Below are 15,136 nucleotides of genomic sequence, written 5' to 3'. Positions count from 1 at the left end.
TACTGGATTAATTGATCAAATCAAAGAGTTTTAGTGGAGTCTTTAGGTTTTTCTAGATATTAATTGATCAAATCAAAGAGTTTTAGTGGAGTCTTTAGGTTTTTCTAGATATTAGATTTTATCATCAGCAAAAGGACAGTTTTACTTCCTCATTTCCAATTTGGATGTCTTTTTTTTTTTTCTTCTCTTGCCTGATTGCTCTGGCTAGGACGTCCAGTACTATGTTTAACAGGAGTGGTGAAAATGGGCATCCTGGCCGGGCACAGTGGCTTACACCTGTAATCCCAACACTTTGGGAGGCTGAGACTGGCAGATCACCTGAGGTCAGGAGTTCGAGACTAGTGTGGCCAACATGGTGAAACCCCATCTCTACTAAAAATACAAAAATTAGCCGGGTGTGGTGGCAGACAACTGTAATCCCAGCTACTCAGGAGGCTGAGGCAGGAGAATCACTTGAACCCAGGAGGTGGAGGTTGCAGTGAGCTGAGGCTGCACCATTGCACTCCAGCCTGAGCCGCAAGAGTGAAACTCCATCTCAAGAAAAAGAAAAGAAAAGAAAAAAGAAAAAAGTGGGCATCCTTGTCCTTGTCTTGTTCCAGATTTTACAGGAAAGGCTTTCAACTTTTCCCTATTCAGTATGTTTTCAATTGTGGTTTTGTCATATATGGCCTTTACCTTTATTAATTTGAGATGTGTTCCTTCTTTGCCTAGTTTTTTGACTGTTTTTCATCATAAAGAGATGTTGAATTTTATCAAATACTTTTTTTCTACATTTATTGAGACAATTGTATGGCTTTTGTCCTTCAGTCTATTGATGTATTGTGTCATGTTTTTTGATTTGCATATGTTGAACCATCCTTGCATCCCTGATATAAATCCCACTTGATCACAGTGTATTATCTTTTCGATTTGTTGTTGGATTTGATCGTCTAGTATTTTGTTGAGGATTTTTATGTCTATGTTCATCAGATATATTGGCTTGTAGTTTTCTTTTTGTCATTGTGTCCTTGTCCGGTTTTGCTCTCAGCATGATGCTGGCCTCATAGAACGAGTTAGGGAGAATTCCCTCCTCTTTGATTTTCTTGGAATAGTTTCAGGAGGATTGGTATTAGTTCTTCTTTGTATGTTTGATACAGTTCAGCTGCAAATCCATCTGTTCCTGGGCTTTTCTTTTTTGAGAAACTTTTTATTACTGATGCAATTGTCCTACTTATTATTGTTCTGTTCAGGTTTTCTATTTCTTCCTGATTTAGTCTTGGTAGCTTGTATGTTTCTAGGACTTTATCTGTTTCCTCTAGGTTTTACAGTTTGTGAGCATACAGTTATTCATAATAGTCTCTGATTATCTTTTGTGTTTCTGTGGTATCAGTTGTAATGTCCCCCACTTTATTTCTGATTTTATTTGAGTTTTCTCTCTGCTTGGTTAGTATAGCCAGTGATTTATCAATTTTGTTTATCTTTTCAAAAATCCAATTTTTCATTTTGTTGATCCTTTGTATTTTTTCAGTTTCTATTTCACTTATTTATGTTCTGATCTTTATTATTTCTTTCCTTCTGCTAATTTGGGGCTTGGTTTGTTCTTGCTTTTACAGTTCCTTGAGGTGTATTGTTAGGTTGTTCATTTGGCCTTTTTCTACTTTTTGATGTAGGTGTTTGCTACTATAAACTTCTTAGTAATTCTTTTTTGCTGTATCCCATAGATTTTGGTATGTTGTCTTTTCATTTTTATTTGTTTAAAGAAATTTTTTATTTCCTTCTTAATTTCTTCACGAACACAGTGGTTGTTCAGGAGCATTTGTACAATTTCATGCATTTGTACAACTTCCAAAATTCCTCTTATTTTTTGTTTTATTCTATTGTGGTCTGAGAAGATATTTGAGGTGGTTTTAATTTTTTAAAAAATATGTTGAGCCTTTGTTTTGTGGCCTAACATATCATCTGTCTTGGAGAATATTCAATGTGATGATAAGAATGTATATTCTGGCTGGGCAAAGTGGCTCATGCCTGTAATCCCAGCACTTTGGGATGCCAAGGCAGGTGGATCATGAGGTCAGGAGATTGAGACCATCCTGGCTAACAAGGTGAAACCCCGACTCTACTAAAAATAGAAAAAAAATTAGCCAGGCATGGTGGCGGGTGCCTGTAGTCCCAGCTACTCGGGAGGCTGAGGCAGGAGAATGGCGTGAACCCAAGAGGTGGAGCTTGCAGTGAGCCAAGATCGCGCCACTACACTCCAGCCTGGGTGACAGAGCGAGACTCTGTCTAAAAAAAAAAAAAAAAAAAAAAAAAAAAAAAAAAAAAAAAAAATGTATATTCTGCAGGCATTAGATAAAATCATCTGTAAATGTTTGTTAGATCCATTTGTTTATGGTTCTATTTCAATCTAATATTTTTTTTGTTGTTTTTTGGTCTAGATGATCTGTCTGATGCTGAGATTGAGGTGTTGAAATCCCCCTTATTCTTATATAGGAGTCTATCTCTTCCTTTAGATCCAATAATTTTTTTTTTTCTATATCTGGGTGCTCTGGTGTTGGGTGTATATGTATTCAGAATTATTATATCCTGTTACTGACTTGATCCCTTTATCATTTTATAATGACCTTCTTTGTCTCTTTTTACTGTTTTTGACTTAAAATCTGTTTTATCTGATGAAAATGCAGATATTCCTGTACACTTTTGGTTTCTGTTTGCATGGAATACATTTTCCATCCTTTTACTTTGTCTATGTCTTTATATGTGAAGCGAGTTTCTTGTAGGCAGCATGTAGTTAGGTCATGTATTTTTTTATCCATTCAACCAGTCTTTATCTTTTAAGTGGAAATTTTAATTTGTTTATAATCAAGGGTGTTATTGATAAGTGAGTATTCCTGTCAAATTGTTAATTGCTTTCTGGTTGTTTTGTAGATGTCTTGGTCTTTTGTTTCTCTCTTATTGTTTATCATTGCTGTTTGTTGGTTTTCTGTAGTGCCAGCAGTGACAGCAGTGGGACAGACAGATGGATAGGATCTTGGACTCCTGGCCAGCATGTGTGGCATCAGCAATAATAGTAGTGGTGATGGGACAACACTTGGGCTCCCAGGCAGCACTCACTATTGTTAGCAAGGATGGGAGGACAGTCTGCAGCCCCCAGCTGGGTGCTTGCATGTGGATGCAGGTAGTGGGGTTAGTGGCAGGCTGGGTGGGCTAATCCTTGGGTCTCTGGTAGGAGTGCACAGATGCCAGCAGGGGTGGACTGGGCATGTTGGTCCCTAGGCACCTGCATGGCATCCTCAGGCACTGGTGCAAGTGGAGGGTGGTGTTTCAGACTGGGTGGGCCTATTTCTAGGTCCGCCAATGGTGCACATGGGCACAGGTTGTGATAGACAGGGCAGGATGACCCACTGTGGTGGGTGCAAAGAGCCTAATGTCAGAGTGCATGCAAGTGCGCAGTGGTTCTGTTGCTGTAGGATGGGTGGTGGGGCATAGGCGGGGGGCTGGGGGGGGCAGTGGTTGGTGTTAGTGGGAGCAACTCCAAGCCAGTGGGCAGCTTTCAGGCTTTGGATAATATTTGTTTTGGCCTCTGGTGGCAGCAGCAGCAGCTGCAGTTGTATGCAGGGAAAGCCTGTCCTCATGGTGTGTTAGTGCACAGCAGCCATGCTACTTTAGGGGTAAAGGTTGCTGTCAATGGCAGCATCCCCAGGCAAGTGGGTGGCTTTCAGGCTCTGGGGAGCACATGCTTCAACCTCTAGTTCTGGCAGGAGTGACAGGTATTGGGGCAGCAGTGTGCGGGGAGAACTTGTCATCAAGTCACATGCTAGTGTGCAATGGCCCTGCTGCTGATGTGGGCAGGGTTTCTGTCAACAGCTTCATATAGGCAGCTCTCAGGTTTTAGAGAGCATGAGCTTTGGCTCTCTTTGTTCCAGAGGCAGTCTCCCTGGCATGTTGCACTGCTCCATTTCCTGGAGTATAGGAATCTGTAGAGGCTAGAATGTTGGGGACCCTGCCACACTGCCGGACCCAGCTGGCCTTGCACCGCTGAAACTCTTCAGGTGAATGCAGCAGGATGTAAGTGGGGCTCCAGGGGTTTGGAGATGTAGGGACTAATGTCAGCACAGAATCCAGTCTCTTGAGGGCTGGCTCTCAACATAGCACCACGGTATGGTTTCTTAGGTCTAGGGGATGTCTGGGATCCAGTATTAGCTAGCTCCCTCTGTGGAGCAAGCTGTCACATGGTCTCCTGGAAGCTCCTTACATTAGTGCCAGGTTCCAGGAAGACTGAGGGGTTCTCCTATGACTAGGGTTGCAGGAGTTCATGGTGGGAATGTGGACTGCTGGGGTCACTCACTCACCCTTCCCCCACATTGGAGATTCTCCCCAGGCTTCCAGCCTATCCTAGCCAAGCAAGCTGCCTCACTTTCCTTTCCTTCCTTGTCTTAGGTGTTTCCTGTCACTTCTCTGTTGAAATTCAGCATTCTCTCTTAGGTGATCTATTCGAAGTGTAATTATATACTATTTTGGTTCTTCTTTGTGGAGGAGGTGAGTGTTTGATACCTCTAGTAAGCCATCTTGAATCCTTCCTGAATATTTGACCTTTTTAACTTAAAAAAAAATTGATATAATTAAACTATTGCAATTGACATATAAATGTAATTATATATTTAATTATAACAATATGCATTATATACATTATATAACAACATAAAATATTTGAAGAGCACATAATATAAATACATACACATTAATAAACTGTAAATATAATATGCAATTGAATACATTTAAATAATATAATTTATAAAATATGAATATATTGTATAACCTGTAATGATATTAGAATATAAATTATAATAAAGCATGTACAAAATATACATATGATAATGGTATATAGTATTATTACTATGTACTATACATGTATTGTTTTTTCATATTATATAAAATGATACATTTGAAAATATAGGTTAGAATATTTCATAATGCCCTTTTACTGTCATGAAGTGAAATTTATAGGTAATATGACTCACCTATCACCTAAATTTGAAAAAACAATTAATGAATTTAATATAAAGATGAAATATAAGTAATTTAGTGAGAACTAATATGTATTATATGTAAAGGCTTGAGAGGTACAGTAGAATAATTAACAAAATAAGTATATAATTAACATGAGCGGTAGTAGTGGTAGCAGTAGGAATAGGAAACCCTTACTGAGCCTTATCTGTGTGTCAGTCCCTGTTCTAAGTACTTTCAGGTGTGTGAACACCTTTAAGTACACTCTCTTAGACGTCAGTAGACTGGAACACATCTCAGAAGAACCTTCAGTTAACTGACATTTATTCCCACCTACACCCTCTCCCTTGTAAGACAAGCTTTTAGTCACTAATATGTTTTTTTCAAGATACTTATCTATGTATATAAGAGCCTAAACTTGAAAGAAATAGTGGTTATCTCAAGGCAGGGGTTTGATATGAGGAATGAGGATAGGACTGTGTGTACTGAATAAAGGAGACATTAGCTATATCTGCAATGTTTTATTTCTTTAATAAAACAAAGCTATTGAAAGTGAATTGGAAAAAAGTTAACACTATTAATTTTGAAAGATGAAATCATGAGAATTTTTAATATTATTCATTTTAGTTCTCTGTTAACATTGAAATTTTAAAAGCTAATAATAAAGAATATCACCAGGAGATTTCCACGATCATATATGCAGCTTATCTTCCCAACCTTGAAACTCACCCAACTCGGATAATCCATTTTACCGGTACTGGGTTAGAGCTTGTCTGGTTTAGCACCTTCATTTCTTTAAGGAGTAGAAACTGGCTTTCCTTAAATTGGGTATCTTGTTAATGAGGCAGAGGTGGAATGATAACTCAGATTTTCTGATCTCCAGCCAGCTGTCTACTGTTTTCAGTTCCTTAGCATTGGGGTCCAGGACGATGACCTCAAAAGCCTGACATATCTTCAGTCAAGCCACAAGGATTTTATTCTCTTCACAATTCTCTACTTATTGGGACAGAAAAGTGGATTCAGATGTTTTAGAAAAGATTTCTGAAAATCCAAAGGTTAATTTCCAGCTAATGTGAAAATTAGTTAACCAAAGCAGTTCACTGCACTGGCTTTTAATTATGTGAGTTATCACAGGATGAGAATTTATGGAGTCAACCCTCTGTATCCACAGGTTTCACATCCATGGATTCAACTAAGCATGGCTCAAAAATATTTAAACAATAACAATATAACAATAAAAATAACACAAAAATAGAATATAACAACTATTTACATTGTATTAGGTATTATAAATACACTAGAGATAATTTAGAGTATGTGAAAGGATGTGTGTAGGTCATATTTCAAATACTACACCATTTTATATCAAGGTCTTGAGCATTCAAAGATTTTATTGTCCTAATGTAGGGGAGAGGGTCCTGAAACCAATCCCTTGTGGATACTGAGGGCTGACTATAAACCTGAAATCAGTAAGACCTCCTAAGTTTCTGATCTGGGAGGTACTGAGGGGAGATGGAGAGTAAACAGAAAGAAAGAAAAATGTGAGTCTCTGACCTTGACTAAAGTGCAAATCAATAAAGTAGGAAAACCAAGATGCCATTTGACACCTACTTAAGCTCAGAGCATGACTAGGATTTGGTTGGGATATGCATGGAAGGTAGGAAAAATGGTATGAGGATGAAGACAGGAAGGAACTGACTGAGCAAAGGTCCACAGCATAACTGCTTTCTGACAAGGTTGGGTAAGGTGAGACAGGCAGGGAAGTCAACCTGTCTAGAGCAGGAAGTTTCTCTTGGAGAGTGGTAGACAGATACTTTGATAGGGTAGGGCTGATTTGAAAGGGTGTGGGTGGTAGACTTGGTGATTTTGACTATTCAGCATGGAATCATGAGTTCTGGAGTACAGTTGTAGCAAAGAAATTATTTTGTTATTCCTGTTTGTTAGATGCTAGCTAACCCAATTAAAAAATGAGCAATAACTGAACAGAAATTTCTGAAAAGACACACAAATGACCAACAGATATGTGAAATAATGTCACTGTAACTAATTACCAGAGAAATCCAAATTAAAACCAAAATGAGACATCACCTTACACCTGCTAAAATGGCTACTACCAAAAAGATAAAACATTGTGTTGGCCATAGGATATAATTTTAATGTAGCAAACCCCCACATTGTGACCATACCTCCATATTCAGCTTCCTCTCTGATGACTGCCATCATGCTATACTTCACCAACCCTTAACTGCTTACAGTTTTGAGTACATACTGTATTCCTCACCTTTGTACCTCTGCTACCATGGTCCTCTTCATCTGGCTGAACTCTGTCTAGTTCTTTAGACTCAGCTTAATCAATATATTTCCAGGAGCCTATCCTTACCCTAAAATGACTTTCAAGAAATGCACATAGAAATCTTGTAAAACATTGATACATTGAAAAAAAATTACCATAAACTCTTAACCCTAATGTGAGCATTATAACTATTTGATGACTTTCCTTCCAGCTTTTTAAGGCCTATTTTATTTAAACAATAGAGATTTTATTGTACAAAATTTTGCATTCTGTTTTTTATTTGATTTGACATTATCCTTTGAGCATTATCCCATCATTAAAAACAATTTAAATAGCTTTATAATATATTCCACCATGTTGGCTTACTTCAATACATCTAATTATTCTTCTACTTAAAAAAAAAAGATTGTGTTGGCAAGGTTGTGGAGGAAAGGGAACCCTTGCACACTATTGGTGGGAATGGATGTTAGTATACACACACATAATAGAATACTATTCAGCCTTTAAAAAGTAGAAAATCTTGTCATTTGCTTCAACATGGATGAACCTGGATGATATTACGTTAAGTGAAATAAGCCAAGCACAGAAAGACAAATACCACATGATCTTACTTATATGTAGAATCTAAAAAAGTTGAACTTAACAGAAGCAGAGACTAGAATGGTGATTACCAGGGGTGGAAAGTGAGGAATGGGATAATATTGGTTAAAGGGTACAAAGTTTCAGTCAAACAGGAGGAATAATTTCAAGATATCTATTGTGCAGCATAGGAACTATAGTTAATATATTATATACCTGAAAATTGTGAAGAAAGTCCATCTTAAAAGTTATCACTACAAAAAAAATTCATGTGAGGTGAAGGTTATGTTAATTAGCTTGATTTCATCATTTTACAATGTATACACATATAGAAACATCATGTCATATGTCATATATTTATATAATTTTATTTTTTAATTAAAACTTAATAAAGACAAAAAAAGAATATTGAAATAATCCAAGCAAGACATGAGAAGCACTTAGATAGACTTCAGTGTCTTTAAGGATAGAAAGGAAGGGGACAGATTTGAGTAACTTTTCAGAAATGGGCAAGTCTTAATGTCTTATGAAAAGGGTAGGAGGTGGTCAGTGAGAAGAGAAAGTCAAGATTCAGTGATGACTCCACACTTTTTGGCTTGGATGACTGTGAACATGAGAGGTGGGGCAGATTTTGCAGGGGAGAGAAGCTCACTGCCGAGCATCCTGGATTTGAGGGGACAGTAGAAACCCTGTTACAGGGCTTGGTGGGCAGTTCTACTACCCTGTCTCCCACAGGCACATTAGCATTAACATCAGTGCATCTGAGGAATTGTCCTGGCTAGTGTCTAATTCCCAAGAAGACTCATCAGGTCTCAAGGTAATCAGAAGTTGAGGAGTTGGTTGTAATGCCTCTCCATGGCTTCACTTTCAGAATGCATTGGAGGCTCATTCATTAGATAAAGATCAAAAGAGTGATTTTGACAAAGCATTGCACAGATTCTATAATGAGAGGGAAATGAAAATGGTTGGAAGCCCATTATTAAGCGTACTAACTAGATTGCAATGAGATGAAGGACTTCATTTAGGCAGATCTTTCCCATTGATGAATAATACGGGGTAAAAGTGTGAAAGGGAAGCATTTAATCCAATTCATAAAATATGTAAACTGAACAGAAATTTCTGCAAAGGTATTTTAAAAAACCCAAGGCAATAATCATTCATTGTATATATAGAGCTGAGTGTGAAATCTTTCTACTGATGGACAATGATGCACAGATGAAATTTTTAAAATCAATATTTTTTCCAGACAGAACTTTATTTTTTTCAAAAATGACAAAAGCTCTGTCTGTACTTCTAGGCTCGGAGAAAAGAGGCACAGGTGTAGCAACAGGGGCACAGGCCATTCACATTTTAGAGAGTTTGACTTGCTTGTGCCTGTGGAGTGCCCACTTGAGGCAGACAGAGTCCTCTGTGCTGGGTATAAACAGGAAGAAACTTTTCTTAGATGGGGGCATATCTGAGACAGAAATAGAGGGCATTCAACTCCCACATTAAAATACTAGGAAAAAGAGCATAACATTTTATTCAACAAGTAAAATATATACAAATGTTAAAATAAACACAACTATATTTCTTTTTTTTTAAGAGGAATTGAGTGAATTTTATTTATTTATTAATTGAGACAGAGTCTTGATCTGTTGCCCAGGCTGGAGTGCAGTGGCATGACTTCTGCTGGTGTGCAGTGGCACAATCTCTGTTCACTGCAACCTCTGCCTCCCAGTCCCAAGCGACTCGTGCCTCACCTTCCAGAGTAGCTGGGATTACAGGCATGTCCCGCTAATTTTTGTATTCTTAGTAGAGATGGAGTTTCACTGTGTCGGCCAGACTGGTCTCGAACCCCTGGCCTCAAGTGATCTGCCCGCCTCGGCCTCCCAAATTGCTGAGATCACAGGCATGAGCCACTGCACAGGCCCACACACAACTATATTTCTTAAATATAACAGTAGGAATGGGATAATCATTCCCAGATACTTAATTTTAAATAAATTGATAGGGGTCAGATAAAGTTTTCCAAAGTTTAGATCTGACCTTTGGAGATTACGTCAAGATCATGAATTATTAATAATTACTCTGTAAACACTGTGTATAACTCATAGATAAATAATTAGCATACATTATCTTACAGCTATTCTTCCCACAATGGTTATTATTTGGGAATATGATGTCCCTCAGCTGGAAATGTCTACTCCTGGACAGGCATGAACTCTGTGGAATACACATGACAATTTGGATAGCACCAAGCAAATTTTAATATTTTACTAGCTCCTGGGCTGGGATGAAGAGAAGTATAGGAGGCAGGATATAGAACACATAATGATTAAGATTATAAGTTCTGTGTCCAGCTTATTTGGGTTAGAGTCTGAATTCTGCCACTACAACTTGAGTGACCTTGAGCAAGTCACTTAAACTCTCTGAGCTTTCTTTTTCTCTCATCAGTAAAGTGGAAATAACAAGAGTCCCTCCCTCCCAAAGTTGACATGAGAATGAAAGGAGAAAAATTTGTGCAAAACACCTAGCAGAGTTCTTGGATGTTCTGTTCTAAGGGCCCAATTAAACTCATAGCTGCTGCTGCTGTTACACCTTTCTGTGCTGGGTCATTCACTGGAGGTGTCTGTGTGTGTAGCCTGGTTCCCCAGTTTGAGCAAGATCGCAGCTGTATCCTCAACTTTTGGCTTCCGTCACCGACAACGGTGCATTCCCATAGGTGTGCTGTGATTCACCTCCAGCAACCAGCAGCTGGTCAATGATAAATCCGTAGTTTTAAAGCTAATGTGGGGAAAACATGTAAAACAAAAACTTGGACAGCTCGCCCTCTAGTGGTAATTTTATGAATTGCCCCCAACAATTGCCCTGTTAGCTCACAGGAAAACTGTTAGTAAAAATGAGTGGGATTAAGTTTGCATAGTTAAAACACCTGGTTTAACAAACGAATTTGTTAATCACAAACACATAATAAGCTAGTATAGGGTACATGCTTGCATATTTTCTCACGTGCTGATTAGCCATTATACCTAACGAGGGATTTCCAATTTGGGGAAATAAAAGTCCAGAATCAGCAATTCTATACATAGTTATATATCCTGTCCCCCAATAAGAAATTGTGTATAGTCATTAGAGTATAGTTTTATTGCACTCAATATTCTTTTTTTCTGAAATAATGTTATAATTGTTGATAATAGCAACTTATCCTCTTGTAGGTATTTATAAATTTTCACAGTGTTTTTAATTATTATTATTATTATTATTATTATTATTATTTTTTACAACAGATAGATGCAGCAGGATTTGCCTTCCTGATTGTACTGAAGGGAAATTAGGAGGCTTATCTATAAAGAGTCTAAATGAGTTTGCTTGGGACACCGAGGGCACTTTGCAGGGGACTGCACTGATTTTTACTCGTAGGAATCTCCTTCTAGCAAAATAAATTGCATAGATGCTGGCATGTTCCTTTCTAGTCTTTATGTGCTCCTTCTTTGGAATCTTTATGTCGAACTCCCTAGACATACACTGGTTGTACAGATCAGAATGAAAATGATTAAAATAGAGATACAAGTTTTATAGAAGTGGCTTTCTTCACTCCATTATAATTGTTTTGGAGAACTCATATATTAAAGCACTTTGTTTGTTTGTTGGTTTTGAGACAGAGTCTCACTGTGATGCCCAGGCTGGAGTGCAATGGCATGATCTCAGCTTGCTGCAACCTCCTCCTCCTGGGTTCAAGTGATTCTCCTGCCTTGGCCTCCCAAGTAACTGGGACTGCAGGCATGCGCCACCATGCCTGGCTAATTTTTGTATTTTTAGTAGAGACAGGGTTTCACCATATTGGCCAGGCTGGTCTCGAACTCATGACTTCAGGTGATCTGCCCACCTCAGCCTCCCAGAATGCTGGAATTACAGGTGTGAGCCACTGCACCCGGCTGATATTAAAGCATTTGTACCCACAAGACTAAACCAAATAATAACTTTTTGAGCCTTATAGAAATCTAAGTCAAGGGAGTAGTGATGAGAATCTTAAAAGCCCACAATTGTTCTTTTAAATACTGAAATTGCTATTCATAAGACTTGAGTGAACAAAGAAAGGATAATTTAGGAATAGGAGGTGTTTTCAAATCCAGGGACCAGAATATTTATAATCATACTCACTGATTGTGAAACAGAGGGCAGATATACATTCACTTATACTTTCAGTGGGTTCGTTCCATAGCAAGCTTCAGTCCAACTGCAGAGTTTCACTATTCAGGGGAAATAGTGAAATTCCCTTCCTTCAATGCCTCCATTCACATTTGTGGCTGGTCAGTGAGATACAGTTATCAAACCACCTGTGGGAGAAGCCAGTCTATCCAGTCAACACTCTTCTCAGGAGCCCTGCAAGGAGCTTGCTTAAATAGGTGCCACTGGAATTGTGAACAGTATAGGGCTGGATAGCTCTGTGGATTGGAAACTTGTGCAGATGAGATCAAGCGCACCAGTTGGCTCCCTCTATGGGCTACCCAGTTCCACTGTGGCCCCAATTGATCTGTAGCCTGCACCTTTGTCAGCTGCATCACAGATGTATTCATTCATTCAGCCATTCAGCGTTTGCCAAATATGTATGGAGAGTCTACATACAAGGGGCTGTGGAAGTATGGCATGTGATTGCAAACTCCTGATGACAGAAATCTGACTTGTGTGCATTACTTTTAATGGCACTTGGCAAATTCAGTTATATGTGACCTTTCATCTCTTCTTGCCCTTTTGTGACTTTCTGACACCTCTAAGCTCTTCCCTCTTAATGTCAGTGTTCAATCCCTCCATGTTGACTGATCACCTGACTTTTCAGGCCTCTTACCTCAGCCTGTACTTCTTAGTTGCTTCCCTAGTCCCAAATCTAAAAATAAATGTGCTATATCCTTTTCTAGCTCTTTTTTTTCCCACTCTTGGATTATTAAGAATAGCAATCCAATAAAAAATAATCATACCAACTTGTTGGAATCTAGTAGGGATCTAATACTCTAATTTAGGTTTAAGGCTACAATGCCTTAACTCATGGAAATGGATTTCTACTGATGAAAGTGTAGAGTGAGAAAATATTTGGTGGCACACAGGCATTCATAGATCCGTGTTAGCATACCTCTGGTCCATTTTAATGGGAAAATTCCCTGAGATCTCTTGAAATATCTTCTGTTGTAACCTTACACTGCAAATACTAAGGGAAAAGAATAAATGGGGATAACGTTTAGAAAACACTTTCTCCATTATTGTATTTCTGTTTGGCTATTGACTACCTTATAACTAAATACTCCCTCTCTGATACCTAAGGCAAGGGAACAGAAGAACAGAGACCATAAATCTATTAAGTCAAATACATATTGCTCACATGGCCTTTAAAGGGAAATGAATTATCAGTGTACTCTCCAGGTCTGCATGATAAAACTAATTGTAATGGCAATTAAATGTATTACACTGCCATTGAGCATGCTTGCTGTGACTCTGGAGCAGATACATTGATTACCTTCGGTACTTACCATGTCCCATCACTAATGGGCCAAAGCAGACTGTTAACATTGTAAAGGTGTAGGATTACGCAATAGATCACTTAGAAGAGATAACTAAAGAGATTTGGGAAGCAAACTGAAATAGCATTTCAATTTTTTTTCTATCAAGTAGGTAATGATAGAGTTTGATGCTATTTTGCAAAGCCAAATTTGTTAATTCAAAATATTTGCTGTGCATCTTAGGATTAGGGGAAAACAAAAACTGAAAAACAGTTTTTAAAAATATTCCCATGGGGTTTATTTTGTTTCTATTAACCAACTTTTGAAAAACAAGCTATGAGAAAACATATATTTTCTAACAAATATTTATATCATTACCTCTCAGTTGTTTCAATGCATGCAAAGAGTATCACAGATAATTTATAAAAAGAATAATATAAAATCCATTTAAAGATGATAAAACTATAAATATTAAAGTTGTATTTGATCCAGAGGTGTATCACTAGTAATTTATAACAACCCAGAAGGTTCAACAAATTCAAGTTTCCTTCTTTTCCTTCTTGAAAGTTTTGTAGTGACAAATGACAGGTAAACAATCCAATAGCAAGGACTGAATTAAAAAGACCCCTAAGAGACAGCCAGTGATCAGTACATATTTAGTCCAAACCACTGTACCTTCTTGGCTTTAACAGTGTACAACAATCATCAGAATCCATAGTGATGAATCTGATACCTCTGAATCCTCGAAGAAAGTTTAGATGCCCTTCACTATCAATTTAAAGGGAGTTATTTATTTGTTTGTTTGTTTATTTCTAATGAATACCTCACATACTATAAGAGGAGTTGAGGCAGTGTGTAATAACAGCCCACGTGCAGCAGGCCAGTGAAAGCCAAAGTCAGAAAGAGAGATCAGAAATCAGAGTTCAAAATCTTTCTTGGGCCATAGACCCCTTTGAAAATCTGAAAGTAAAAAGAGCTATGGAAAATTTCCCCAGAAAAGTATACCTGTGTAAACAGGCACATTGCTTTGCCAACAACCTTGAAGCCCAGGCAGGTATCCTCCCACTGGGTGTCCTTGAACCCTAGTTCAAGAACCCCTCATATAGAGAAAGTGAAATCCTGAGGTAAGATAGTTATTACACTTGAACATTGCATTTAGCTCTGAGCTTCCTGTCAACTGAGGTTAAAAGATTAAACACGCTGGGTTAGAGTTCTCAACATCTAAAAAAGGAAGCAGATCAGTTCAAAAAATCATAAGTGAAACATATAATTTTAAAATGGCAATGTTTATACATTTATCTGAGATGATTGTTTTTTAAAGGGTAATCAAGAAAAATGAAGGGATATAGCGTAATTTGATGAATTTTTTTTGAAAATAAGAGATTGGAAATAAAATAGCTATGCTAATTATATTGACCAGCATATGAGATTGGCCACAGCATTTCATTTTTAATCCTTCTGGAAAATAAGGAATTTACTGTACATGTCTTTCTTAAATGGTAGATTTACCTACCTAATATTATTTCATTACAGCTGACAGTAATATAATATATTCCCATGAGCACTCAGCAGCTAAGCAGAAAGGGAGGCCTTAGGGTATAAAGAGAAATTGACCTATAGTTAAATGTACGCTATTAATAGGTCATACCATGGAAAACTAGCATGTATATAACAGCAAATAATTACTGTAGGTGCCTACTGCTTTCAACTAGAGCATTTACTTTCTCAAAGGCAAATAATAGCACAATTGTTATTGTCACAATTATAGGCATAGGCAGTATAGGGTAGGGGTTAAGAACACAATCTG

General features: G+C 37.8%; 1 protein-coding gene across 1 annotated transcript in view; it reads left to right on the top strand.

Annotated features, from left to right (window-relative positions):
- The window catches only part of IL1RAPL2 (interleukin 1 receptor accessory protein like 2), a 1,280,701-nt gene that overhangs the window by 647,818 nt on the left and 617,747 nt on the right, over positions 1-15,136 (top strand). The gene's annotated exons all lie outside the window — the stretch shown is intronic.

Source organism: Chlorocebus sabaeus, chromosome X (assembly GCF_047675955.1).
Source record: "Chlorocebus sabaeus isolate Y175 chromosome X, mChlSab1.0.hap1, whole genome shotgun sequence".
NCBI lineage: Eukaryota > Metazoa > Chordata > Mammalia > Primates > Cercopithecidae > Chlorocebus > Chlorocebus sabaeus.
Note: the sequence above shows the minus strand (reverse complement) of the source record. Positions and strands in the feature narration are given on the sequence as shown.